Source organism: Dendrobates tinctorius, unplaced genomic scaffold, assembly GCF_039654945.1.
Source record: "Dendrobates tinctorius isolate UK_male_01 unplaced genomic scaffold, ASM3965494v1 ptg000045l, whole genome shotgun sequence".
NCBI classification, from domain to species: domain Eukaryota; kingdom Metazoa; phylum Chordata; class Amphibia; order Anura; family Dendrobatidae; genus Dendrobates; species Dendrobates tinctorius.
In genome coordinates, this window is record NW_027361713.1 from 18,179,559 (window position 1) to 18,192,768 (window position 13,210).

Below are 13,210 nucleotides of genomic sequence, written 5' to 3' on the forward strand. Positions count from 1 at the left end.
TTAGGAGGGGAAGGGATTGTCATGATATGTATTTTTCCCCAATACTTTGCAATGTCTTGTGTGTACCTGTAACAATATGTTTCCTTCCCCCATTGCCTGTGTCTCTGGGACTATAATGTAATTATGTAAGTAACCTGTCTCCTTTCCACAAGACTTGTGTATCTAGACCATAATTGAATTCAGGCTTGGGTCAACACAGCTAGGGGAATCACCAGGGGGAGGACTCACAATACACATCCTCGTAGACACCTCGGAGCCGTGCGATGGACCAAACCATTGACTAGGAGGTGGGAACCTCTACTCCCCTACACTTGGGCTGATCCCAGGAGCCCAAGACAATGGACTTATGTGTGACCCAGCAGATGTGAGTTGGATACTGAAAGAGAAGGACGAGGCTGTCTGAGGAAGCCTCGGCCTCTGTGTGATCGTGGTGGATTTCTGGGACTCTTAAAGGACTATGGTTTTGTGATCTGGCACAAGGATTGTCGGGAGGTGCCCCCGAATCAGTTTCCTGTGGACTTATTTTGGGACTCTGCAAATTACCTTCGTGTTGTTCCTGTTTTCTGGTCAATAAATCTGTTGGATCGTTCCCAGGCCGGTTGTCCCTCCTTGCTCTGGAGAATACTCCCGTCACACCCCTATATACTTATACATGGTTATTAGATCGCCCCTCAGTCGTCTTTTTTCTAGACGAAATAATCCTAATTTTGCTAATCTCTCTGGGTATTGTAGTTCCCCCATCCCCTTTATTAATTTTGTTGCCCTATAGACGTGTGTGACTACGTGTGGGTGTATGTGACTACGTGTGGGTGTGACTACGTGTGTGCGTATGCGAGTACGTGCGTATGCGCGAGTACGTGTGTGTGCGTATGCGCGAGTACGTGTGTGTATGCGAGTATGTGAGTACATGTGTGTATGCGAGTACGTGTGTGTGTGTGTGTGTGTGTGTGAGTGTGAGTGAGTGAGAGTACAGTCATGGCCAAAAGTTTAGAGAATGACACAAATATTAATTTTTACAAAGTCTACTGCTTCATTTTTTCTAATGGCAATTTGCATATACTCCAGAATGTTATAAAGAGTGATCAGCTTAACAGCAATTACTTGCAAAGTCAATATTTGCCTAGAAAATTAACTTTATCCCCCAAAACACATTTCAACATCATAGCAGCCCTGCCTTAAAAGGACCAGCTAACATCGTTTCAGTGATTGCTCCATTAACACAGGTGTGGGTGTTGATGAGGACAGGGCTGGAGATCAATCTGTCATGATTATGTAAGAATGACACCACTGGACACTTTAAAAGGAGGCTGGTGCTTGGCATCATTGTTTCTCTTCTGTTAACCATGGTTATCTCTAAAGAAACACGTGCAGTCATCATTGCACTACACAAAAATGGCCTAACAGGGAAGAGTATCGCAGCAAGAAAGATTGCACCTCAGTCAACAATCTAACGCATCATGAAGAACTTCAAGGAGAGAGGTTCCCTTGTTGCCAAAAAGGCTCCAGGGCGGCTAAGAAAGATCAGCAAGCGCCAGGACCGTCTCTTAAAAAAGTGTTTTAGCTGCGGGATCGGGCTACCAGCAGTGCAGAGCTTGCTCAGGAATGGCAGCAGGCAGGTTTGAGTGCATCTGCACGCACTGTGAGGCGGAGACTCTTGGAGCAAGGCCTGGTCTCAAGGAGGGCAGCAAAGAAGCCACTTCTCTCCAGAAAAAACATCATGGACAGACTAATATTCTGCAAGAGGTACAGGGAGTGGACTGGGGTAAAGTCATTTTCTCTGATGAATCCCTTTTTCGATTGTTTGGGACATCTGGAAAACGGCTTATTCGGAGAAGACCAGGTGAGCGCTACCACTAGTCTTGTCTCATGCCAACTGTCAAGCATCCTAAAACCATTCATGTGTGGGGTGGCTTCTCAGCCAAGGGAATGGGCTCTCTCTCAGTCTTGCCTAAAAACACAGCCATGAATAAAGAATGGTACCAGAATGTCCTCCAAGAGCAACTTCTCCCAACCGTCCAAGAGCAGTTTGGCGATCAACAATGCCTTTTTCAACATGATGGAGCACCTTGCCATAAAGCAAAGGTAATAACTAAATGGCTCAGGGAACAAAACAGATTTTGGGACTATGGCCTGGAAACTCCCAAGATCTTAATCCCATTGAGAACTTGTGGTCAATCATCAAGAGTCGGGTGGACAAACAAAAACCTTCAAATTCAGACAAAATAAAAGCATTGATTTTGCAAGAATGGACTGCTATCAGTCAGGATTTGATCCAGAAGTTGATTGAGAGCATGCCAGGGAGAATTGCTGAGGTACTGAAGAAGAAGGGTCAACACTGCAAATATTGACTTGCTGCATTAACTCATTCTGTCAATATAACCTTTTGTTACTCATAATATGATTGCAATTATATTTCTGTATGTGATAAAAACATCTGACAAACACACACAAAAACCAGAGGGCAGCAGATCATGGGAAAATATTATATTTGTCATTCTCTAAACTTTTGGCCATGACTGTACGTGTGTGTGTGTGTGTATGAGTACGTGTGTGTGTGTGTATGAGTACGTGTGTGTGTGTGTGTGTATGAGTACGTGTGTGTGTGTGTATGTGAGCACGTGTGTGTGTATGTGAGCACGTGTGTGTGTATGTGAGCACGTGTGTGTGTATGTGAGCACGTGTGTGTGTATGTGAGCACGTGTGTGTGTATGTGAGCACGTGTGTGTGTATGTGAGCACGTGTGTGTGTATGTGAGCACGTGTGTGTGTATGTGAGCACGTGTGTGTGTATGTGAGCACGTGTGTGTGTATGTGAGCACGTGTGTGTATGCTAGTACGTATGTGAGTACCTATGTGTATGTACCTGGGTGTTTATGCGAGTACGTGTGTGTGTGTGTGTATGAGTACGTGTGTGTGTGTGTGTATGAGTACGTGTGTGTGTGTGTGTGTATGAGTACGTGTGTGTGTGTGTGTATGAGTACGTGTGTGTGTGTGCGTATGAGTACGTGTGTGTGTGTGCGTATGAGTACGTGTGTGTGTGTGCGTGAGTACGTGTGTGTGTGTGCGTGAGTACGTGTGTGTGTGTGCGTGAGTACGTGTGTGTGTGTGCGTGAGTACGTGTGTGTGTGTGTGCGTGAGTACGTGTGTGTATGTTAGTACGTGTGTGTGTGTGTATGTTAGTACGTGTGTGTGTTAGTACGTGTGTGTGTGTGTATGTTAGTACGTGTGTGTGTGTATGTTAGTACGTGTGTGTGTGTGTGTGTGTATGTGAGCACGTGTGTGTGTGTGTGTATGTGAGCACGCGTGTGTGTATGTGAGCACGCGTGTGTGTATGTGAGCACGCGTGTGTATGTGAGCACGCGTGTGTGTATGTGAGCGCGCGTGTGTGTATGTGAGCGCGCGTGTGTGTACGTGAGCGCGCGTGTGTGTACGTGTGCGCGCGTGCGAGTACGTGTGCGCGCGTGCGAGTACGTGTGCGCGCGTGCGAGTACGTGTGCGCGCGTGCGAGTACGTGTGCGCGCGTGCGAGTACGTGTGTGTGCGCGTGCGAGTACGTGTGTGTGCGCGTGCGAGTACGTGTGTGTGCGCGTGCGAGTACGTGTGTGTGCGCGTGCGAGTACGTGTGTGTGCGCGTGCGAGTACGTGTGTGTGCGCGTGCGAGTACGTGTGTGTGCGCGTGCGAGTACGTGTGTGTGCGCGTGCTTGAGTACGTGAGTGTGCGTGTGCTTGAGTACGTGAGTGTGCGTGTGCTTGAGTACGTGAGTGTTTGAGTACGTGAGTGTTTGAGTACGTGAGTGTTTGAGTACGTGAGTGTTTGAGTACGTGAGTGTTTGAGTACGTGAGTGTTTGAGTACGTGAGTGTTTGAGTACGTGAGTGTTTGAGTACGTGAGTGTTTGAGTACGTGAGTGTTTGAGTACGTGAGTGTTTGAGTACGTGAGTGTTTGAGTACGTGAGTGTTTGAGTACGTGAGTGTTTGAGTACGTGAGTGTTTGAGTACGTGAGTGTTTGAGTACGTGAGTGTTTGAGTACGTGAGTGTTTGAGTACGTGAGTGTTTGAGTACGTGAGTGTTTGAGTACGTGAGTGTTTGAGTACGTGTGGGTGTATGCGAGTACGTGTGGGTGTATGCGAGTACATGTATGTGAGTACGCGTGTATGAGAGTATGTGTGTGTGTATGTGAGTACGTGTGTGTGTATGAGAGTACGTGTGTGTATGTGAGTTACGTGTGTGTATGTGAGTTACGTGTGTGTACGAGTGTATGTGTATGCGAGTTCGTGTGTGTATGTGTGTGTCAGTACGTGTGTGTTTATGTAAGTGTGTGTATGAGTACGTGTGTATGTGGGTGTATGCAAGTACGTGTGGATGCATGCGAGTGAGCACGTGTGTGTGAGAGCACGTGTGTGTGAGAGCACGTGTGTGTGAGAGCACGTGTGTGTGAGAGCACGTGTGTGTGAGAGCACGTGTGTGTGAGAGCACGTGTGTGTGAGAGCACGTGTGTGTATGTGAGCACGTGTGTGTATGTGAGCACGTGTGTGTATGTGAGCACGTGTGTGTATGTGAGCACGTGTGTGTATGTGAGCACGTGTGTGTATGTGAGCACGTGTGTGTATGTGAGCACGTGTGTGTATGTGAGCACGTGTGTGTATGTGAGCTCGTGTGTGTATGCGAGTACGTGTGGGTATGCGAGTACGTGTGTGAGTACGTGTGGGTGTATGCAAGTACGTGTGTATGCGAGTACGTGAGTGTGAGTGTGCATGAGTACGTGAGTGTGCATGAGTACGTGAGTGTGCATGAGTACGTGAGTGTGCATGAGTACGTGAGTGTGCATGAGTACGTGAGTGTGCATGAGTACGTGAGTGTGCATGAGTACGTGTGTCTGTGAGCACGTGTGTCTGTGAGCACGTGTGTCTGTGAGCACGTGTGTCTGTGAGCACGTGTGTCTGTGAGCACGTGCGTGTGTGTGTGAGTACGTGTGCGCGTGTATGCGAGTACGTGTGTATGCGAGTACGTATGTGAGTACCTATGTGTATGTACCTGTGTGTGTATGTGGGTACGTGTGTGTGCATGCGAGTACGTTTGTGTATGCGAGTACGTATGAGTACCTATGTGTATGTACGTGTGTGTGTGCATGCGAGTACGTGTGTGTGTGCATGCGAGTACGTGTGTGTGTGCATGCGAGTACGTGTGTGTGTGCATGCGAGTACGTGTGTGTGTGCATGCGAGTACGTGTGTGTGTGCATGCGAGTACGTGTGTGCATGCGAGTACGTGTGTGTGTGCATGCGAGTACGTGTGTGTGTGTGCATGCGAGTACGTGTGTGTGTGTGCATGCGAGTACGTGTGTGTGTGTGCATGCGAGTACGTGTGTGTGTGTGCATGCGAGTACGTGTGTGTGTGTGCATGCGAGTACGTGTGTGTGTGTGCATGCGAGTACGTGTGTGTGTGTGCATGCGAGTACGTGTGTGTGTGTGCATGCGAGTACGTGTGTGTGTGTGCATGCGAGTACGTGTGTGTGTGTGCATGCGAGTACGTGTGTGTGTGTGTGCATGCGAGTACGTGTGTGTGTGCATGCGAGTACGTGTGTGTGTGCATGCGAGTACGTGTGTGTGTGCATGCGAGTACGTGTGTGTGTGCATGCGAGTACGTGTGTGTGTGCATGCGAGTACGCGTGTGTGTGTGCATGCGAGTACGCGTGTGTGTGTGCATGCGAGTACGCGTGTGTGTGTGCATGCGAGTACGCGTGTGTGTGTGCATGCGAGTACGCGTGTGTGTGCATGCGAGTACGCGTGTGTGTGTGCATGCGAGTACGCGTGTGTGTGTGCATGCGAGTACGCGTGTGTGTGTGCGTATGCGAGTACGCGTGTGTCTACGCGAGTACGTGTGTACGCGTGTCTACGCGAGTACGTGTGTGTGTGAGTACGTGTGTGCGTGTGTGAGTACGTGTGTGCGTGTGTGTGAGTACGTGTGTGCGTGTGTGTGAGTACGTGTGTGCGCGTGTGTGAGTACGTGTGTGCGCGTGTGTGAGTACGTGTGTGCGCGTGTGTGAGTACGTGTGTGTGTGTGAGTACGTGTGTGTGAGTACGTGTGTGTGAGTACTTGTGTGTATGCGAGTATGTGTGTGTATGCGAGTACGTGTGTCAGTACGTGTGTGTTTATGTAAGTGTATGAGTACGTGTGTGTATGAGTACGTGTGTGTATGAGTACGTGTGTGTATGAGTACGTGTCTGTATGAGTACGTGTGTGTATGAGTACGTGTGTGTATGAGTACGTGTGTGTATGAGTATGTGTGTGTGAGCACGTGTGTGTGTGTGAGTACGTGTACGTCTGTGGTACGTGTGGGTGTATGCAAGTACGTGTGTATGCGAGTACGTGAGTGTGTGTTTGCGAGTACGTGAGTGTGTGTTTGCGAGTACGTGAGTGTGTGTTTGCGAGTACGTGAGTGTGTGCATGAGCACGTGTGTGTCTGAGCACGTGTGTGTCTGAGCACGTGTGTCTGAGCACGTGTGTGTGTGAGCACGTGTGTGGTACGTGTGTGTGCGTGCGTGCGAGTACGTGTGTGTGTGCGTGCGAGTACGTGTGTGTGCGCGTGCGAGTACGTGTGTGTGCGCGTGCGAGTACGTGTGTGTGCGCGTGCGAGTACGTGTGTGTGTGTGCGTGCGAGTACGTGTGTGTGTGCGTGCGAGTACGTGTGTGTGCGTGCGTGTACGTGTGTGTGTGTGTGCGAGTACGTGTGTGTGCGTGCGTGCGAGTACGTGTGTGTGCGTGCGAGTACGTGTGTGTGCGTGTACGTGTGTGTGCGTGTACGTGTGTGTGCGAGTACGTGTGTGTGTGCGTGCGAGTACGTGTGTGTGCGTGTATGTGTGTGTGCGTGCGAGTACGTGTGTGCGTGCGAGTACGTGTGTGCGTGCGAGTACGTGTGTGCGTGCGAGTACGTGTGTGCGTGCGAGTACGTGTGTGCGTGCGAGTACGTGTGTGCGTGCGAGTACGTGTGTGCGTGCGAGTACGTGTGTGCGTGCGAGTACGTGTGTGCGTGCGAGTACGTGTGTGCGTGCGAGTACGTGTGTGCGTGCGAGTACGTGTGTGCGTGCGAGTACGTGTGTGCGTGAGAGTACGTGTGTGCGTGAGAGTACGTGTGTGCGTGAGTGTACGTGTGTGCGTGAGTGTACGTGTGTGCGTGAGAGTACGTGTGTGCGTGAGAGTACGTGTGTGCGTGAGAGTACGTGTGTGCGTGAGAGTACGTGTGTATGTGAGCACGTGTGTGTGTGTGTATGTGAGCACGTGTGTGTGTGTGTGTATGTGAGCACGTGTGTGTGTGAGTACGTGTATGTGTGAGTACGTGTGTGTGAGTATGTGTGTGGTACGTGTGTGTATGCAAGTACGTGTGTGTATGCGAGTACGTGCGTGTGTATGCGAGTACGTGCGTGTGTATGCGAGTACGTGCGTGTGTATGCGAGTACGTGCGTGTGTATGCGAGTACGTGCGTGTATGCGAGTACGTGCGTGTATGCGAGTACGTGCGTGTATGCGAGTACGTGCGTGTATGCGAGTACGTGTGTGTGTGTATGCGAGTACCTGTGTGTATGTGAGTACGTGCGTGTAATGTTTAAGTAAGATACATTTTGCAGAACATCTAGAATCTCCCATTGCTACTGTACTGATGAGAAAATCTGCCTGTCACAGCTGAAAACCCCTGTTTCACCTACAGCCCTGTGTCTGCAATGGTAATAGGACACCGGACATTTCCTCTGCAAGCATTTGTCCCCCCCCTGCAAGGAATGTTGATTAGCTAAGTGAAGGACTGTGTTTGAAACCATGTGCTTGAATCCAGCTATGGGAAGTATTAAAGGAAGTCATATCGCAAGAACCATATGCGACAGATATAAAAACCACATCTCTGCGTAGGGCACAAACCCAGTATTCTGATCTCTAATTTTCACGGTTCTAACAGCCCCCAGAAACTGAGATATGGATTACTCCCAAATGGTGTGTCATAACTACTGCATGTTTGGTTTTATTTTATTGTATTCGATTAAGTGGGAAAAATGATACCATTTACGTGTCTATACAAGGTCCCCCCGGCTAGATATAGTCATTATAAGTTTCGCAGTTAAATTATAACTTCAAGAGTAGGGGGCTGAACCTCCCCAGCCGGCCCTTTCTGTGATGTCACACAGCAGAGGCCATAAGGCATTCCATTGAATAAACCAGTCAGTTCTGCCAGAGACTTCATGCCAAGAGGTTCGCAGATGAACGGGGAGCAAGATGCAGATTAACGCCAAGAGCAAGCGACACTACTCTGTCCTCTTTCTCCTGGACCTGTCCTCTGCCGTCGACACCGTAAACCATTCCCTCCTGCTACAGACTCTCATCTCTTGGCATCACAGACCTGGCCCTATCCTGGATCTCATCATACCTAACAGACCAAACATTTAGTGTCTCCCTCTCACACACCACCTCCTCATCTCGCCCACTGTCTGTCGGTGTTCCCCAAGGCTCTATCCTAGGACCCCTACTATTCTCCATCTATACCTTCGGCTTGGGACAGCTCATAAAATCCCACGGTTTGCAGTATTACCTCTATGCCGATGACACGCAGATCTACCTATCTTGCCCCGACCTCGCCTCCTAACTGACGGAAATCCCACAATGTCTGTCTGATATCTCAGCCTTCTTCTCTGCTCGCTTTCTCAAACTGAACATGGACAAAACAGAATTCATCATCTTACCCCCATCTCACTCTACCCCTCCACCAGACCTATCCATCAATGTCAACAGGTGCTCTCTTTCCCCAGTCACGCACGCTCGGTGCCTTGGGGTGATCCTCGACTCTGCGCTCTTTTTCAAACCACATATCCAAAGCCCTTGCCTCCTCCTGCCGCCTCAAACTCAAAAATATTTCCCGGATCCGCTCATTCCTCAACCACGAAACCACAAAAACACTAGTGCATGCTCTTATCTCCCGCCTCGACTACTGCAACCTCCTACTCTCTGGCCTCCCCTCTAGCACTCTGGCTCCGTTCCAGTCCATCCTACACTCTGCTGCCCGACTAATCCACCTGTCTCCCCGCTATTCCCCAGCCTCCCCCCTATGCCAGGCCCTTCACTGGCTTCCTATTGCCCAGAGGCTCCAATTCAAAACCCTAACCATGACATACAAAGCCATCCACAACCTGTCTCCTCCATACATCTGTGACATGGTCTCTAGGTACCTACCCCGCACGCAACCTTCAATCATCTCAAGATCTCCTTCTCTACTCCCCCTTATCTCTTCTTCCCACAACCGCATACAAGATTCTCCCGTGCTTCCCCCATACTCTTGAACTCCCTGCCGCAACACATCAGACTCTCACCATCAACAGAAACCTTCAAGAAGAACCTGAAGACCCACCTGTTCCGCCAAGCCTACAGCCTGCAATGATCCTCGGTCTACTGAACCACCGCACGACCTGCTCTACCCTCTCCTACTGTATCCTCACCCATCCCTGTAGACTGTGAGCCCTGGCGGGCAGGGTCCCCTCTCCTTATGTACTTGTGTGTCCCTTGTCTTACACATGTTTATTATACTTGTGTCTATATTTCCCCTTTACACATGTAAAGCACCATGGAATAAATGGCGCTATGTAAATGCATAATAATAATAATAATAATAATAATAATAATAATAATAATAATAATAATAATAATATATGGCTGGCTGCCCATCCCCCAACCACATGGCTTGCCTAAAGACCATTAAGCAACTGTAAGTGTTGATCTATGTTAATCCCCTTTTATTTTATATTTGCAATGTAAAAATCTAATGTCTCAACTTTTTAACATCTTTTTATCTTTGCAATCACTGCCCCCTTTGGGGAATAAATCGTAAATTTATCAGTCTGCCTTTATGCTATAAGAAACGAACTTAAGCACCTTAAGATAATTACGCTACTGAATTGGGTTGGCCTCGAACCCCTCTATTAAGTCTATAGCTTAAGTAGAGAAATCGAGAGCTGGTGGCAGCGTGGTGTGTTTTGGTTGGTTGGGCTAGCTGGCAGTACGGAAGGGTCTTATATGCTGAATGGGTGGCTGCGGCCAGAGCATTGATAACTCCCTTACTGCAGCGGTCTAATCGCCTGTGCACAACAAGCAGCCCGTCCGGCGACTAATTATCCTAGGTGTAGTTCCCTGACTGACCTGAGGATAAGGGGGGCGCCGAAGAGCTGTGAGTTCCAAAGTGGAACTGAGAAAGTGGGATATACCTAAAATCCCTGCAGTTCGTGGAAGGTTGTTAGCAGTGGTCAGGCATCCAAAATAACCCCCCTGCGATATATTGGTAGTGCAAGACTAGCTTGATGTATTTTTGTCACATGGTGCCAGCGGTGGGATAACCAAGATAAGCCCCCACTGAGCCTGTGATAGCTGTGTGTCGGCAGTGCGTCACATCCCTCCGTCCGCTGACATACCCGTGTCAGCGGTGGGTTTGTGACAGTGTGTGTGTGAGTACGTGTATGTACCTGTGTGTGTGTATATGTGAGTACGTGTGTGTATGTGAGTACGTGTGTGTATGAGTGCGTGTGTGAGTGCGTGTGTGTATGTATATGTGAGTACGTGTGTGTGTGTGTGTGTATGTACCTGTGTATGCGAGTACGTGTGTATATGAATACGTGTGTGTCAGTATGTGAGTGTGTGGGTACATGTGTGTGTATGTGAGTACGTGTGTGTATGTGAGTACGTGTGTGTATGTGAGTACGTGTGTGTGTATGTAATGTTTAAGATATGATTTTGCTAGAATATTCTAGAATCCCCCATTGATACTCTACTGATGAGAAAATTTGCCTGTCAGCTGAAAACCACCCTTATTCACTTACAGCTCTGTGTCTGCATTGGTAATAGGACACCGGACATTTGCTGTTGCAAGCAGCTGTCTCTCTCTCCCTCCCCCCTCCCTGCAAAGCCAGGAAAGGAAGTCTTTGTTTATACCATGCGGGGCAAGCATATGAATGGGAAGTATTAAAAGAAGCTCTCTCGTAAGAACCATATGTGACAGGGATATAAAAACCACATCTCTGCGTAGGGCACAAACCCAGTATTCTGATCCCTAATTTTCACGGTTCCAACACCCCCTGAAACTGAGATATGGTTTACTCCCAAATGGAGTGTCCTAACTACTGCATGTTTGGTTTTGTTTTATTGTTTTCAACGAACTACAACAAATACCATATGCGTGTTTATACGAGCTTTCCTCGGCTAGATATAGTCATGATAAGTTTTGTAGCTAAATCATAACTTTAAGAGTAGGGGGCAGAACCTCCCCAGCCGACCCCTTCTGTGATGTCATACAGCAGAGGCCATAAGGCATTCCCTTGAACAAACCAGTCAGTTCTGCCAGAGACTTCATGCCAAGAGGTTCATTGATGTCGGGAGATGTATGGCTGGCGGCCCATCCCCTGACCACATGGCTTGCCTAAAGACCGTTAAGCAACTAAGTTTCATTTTTGCTTTTCATCCCTGTTATTTTATACTAGCTGAAGAGCCCGGCGATGCCCGGGCATAGTAACTAACTGTGGTTAGTTATAGCAAATTATAATTATCCTCCATCCCATAGTCCTGTGCCCATATACCCATCATACATATCCACGATCCCATAGGCCCGTGCCCATATACCTATCATATATATCCTCCATCCCATAGTCAAGTGCCCATATACCCATCACACATCCTCCATCCCATAGTCCCATGCCCATATACCCATCACACATCCTCCATCCCATAGTCCCATACCCATATACACATCATACATATTCGCCATCCCATAGTCGAGTGCCCATATACCCATCACACATCCTCCATCCCATAGTCAACCATTATGACATCATAATGAGCAGCGGGGCTTGCAACCTATGACGACATCAGCGTCGCCATGGCAACCATTATGACATCATAATGAGGGGCGGGGCTTGATACACACACTTTTTCCCCCACTATGTAGATAGGGGAAAAATTGTTTGGTGAATTGGAACACGCGGGGTTAAAATTTTGCCTCACAACATAGCCTAGGACACTCTCGGGATCCAGACGTGTGACTGTGCCAAATTTTGTGGCTGTAGCTGCGACGGTGCGGATGCCAATCCCGGACATACACACATACATACACACACACACTTGAGCTTTATATATTAGATTTGCAATGTACATATCTGATGTCTCAACTTTGTAAAACTTTTTATCTATGTAATCACTGCCCGCCTTTGGGGAATAAATCATAAAATTATCAGTCTGTCTTCATGCTCTAAGAAACGAACACGTGCCTTTAGATCAGAGGTCCCCAATGTTAGTCCTCGAGGGCTGAACCAGTGCAGGTTTTCAGGATCTCCTTAGTATTGCACATTAGGTAATGATTCCAATCCATGTGCAATAGTAAGGAAATCCTGAAAACCTGCACTGGTTCAGCCCTCGAGGACTGACATTGGGGACCTCTGCTTTAGATAATTACGCTACTGATTGGGCTGGCTTCGAACCCCTCTATTAAGGCTATACCTTAAGCAGAGAAACCGGGAGCTGGTGGCAGCGTGGTGTGTCTTGGTTGGTTGGGCTAGCTGTCAGTACGGAAGGGTCTTATATGCTGAATGGGTGGCTGCGGCCAGAGCATTGATAATTCCCTTACTGCAGCGGTCTAATCGCCTGTGCACAACAAGCAGCCCGTCCGGCGACTAATTATCCTAGGTGTAGTTCCCTGACTGACCTGAGGATAAGGGGGGTGCTGGAGAGCAGCGAGTTCCAAAGTGGAACTGAGAAAGAGGGATATACCTAAAATCCCCGCAGTTCTTGGGAGGTTGTTAGCAGTGGTGGGGCATCCAAAATAACCCCCTGCAATAAATTGTTAGGGCAAGACTAGCTTGCTGTATTTTTGTCATATTGTGCCATTGGTGGGATAACTAAGATAAGCCCCCACCACTGTGCCTGTGATAGCCATGTGTCGGCAGTGCGTCGCATTCCCCCATCCATGACATACCCGTGTCAGCGGTGGGTTTGTGACAGTGCATATGTGAGTACGTGTGTGTTTGAGTACCTGTGTGTGTGGATGTGAGTACGTGTGTGTGGATGTGAGTGCGTTTGTGTGAGTACGTGTGCGTAGGAGTAGGAGTACGTGTGCGTAGGAGTAGGAGTACGTGTGCGTAGGAGTAGGAGTACGTGTGCGTAGGAGTAGGAGTACGTGTGCGTAGGAGTAGGAGTACG

The 13,210-nt window shown here is 48.6% G+C and overlaps 1 protein-coding gene across 2 annotated transcripts in view; it reads right to left on the reverse strand.

Moving 5' to 3' along the window:
• ILRUN (inflammation and lipid regulator with UBA-like and NBR1-like domains) overlaps positions 1-13,210 on the reverse strand; it is a 291,746-nt gene that overhangs the window by 117,372 nt on the left and 161,164 nt on the right. The gene's annotated exons all lie outside the window — the stretch shown is intronic.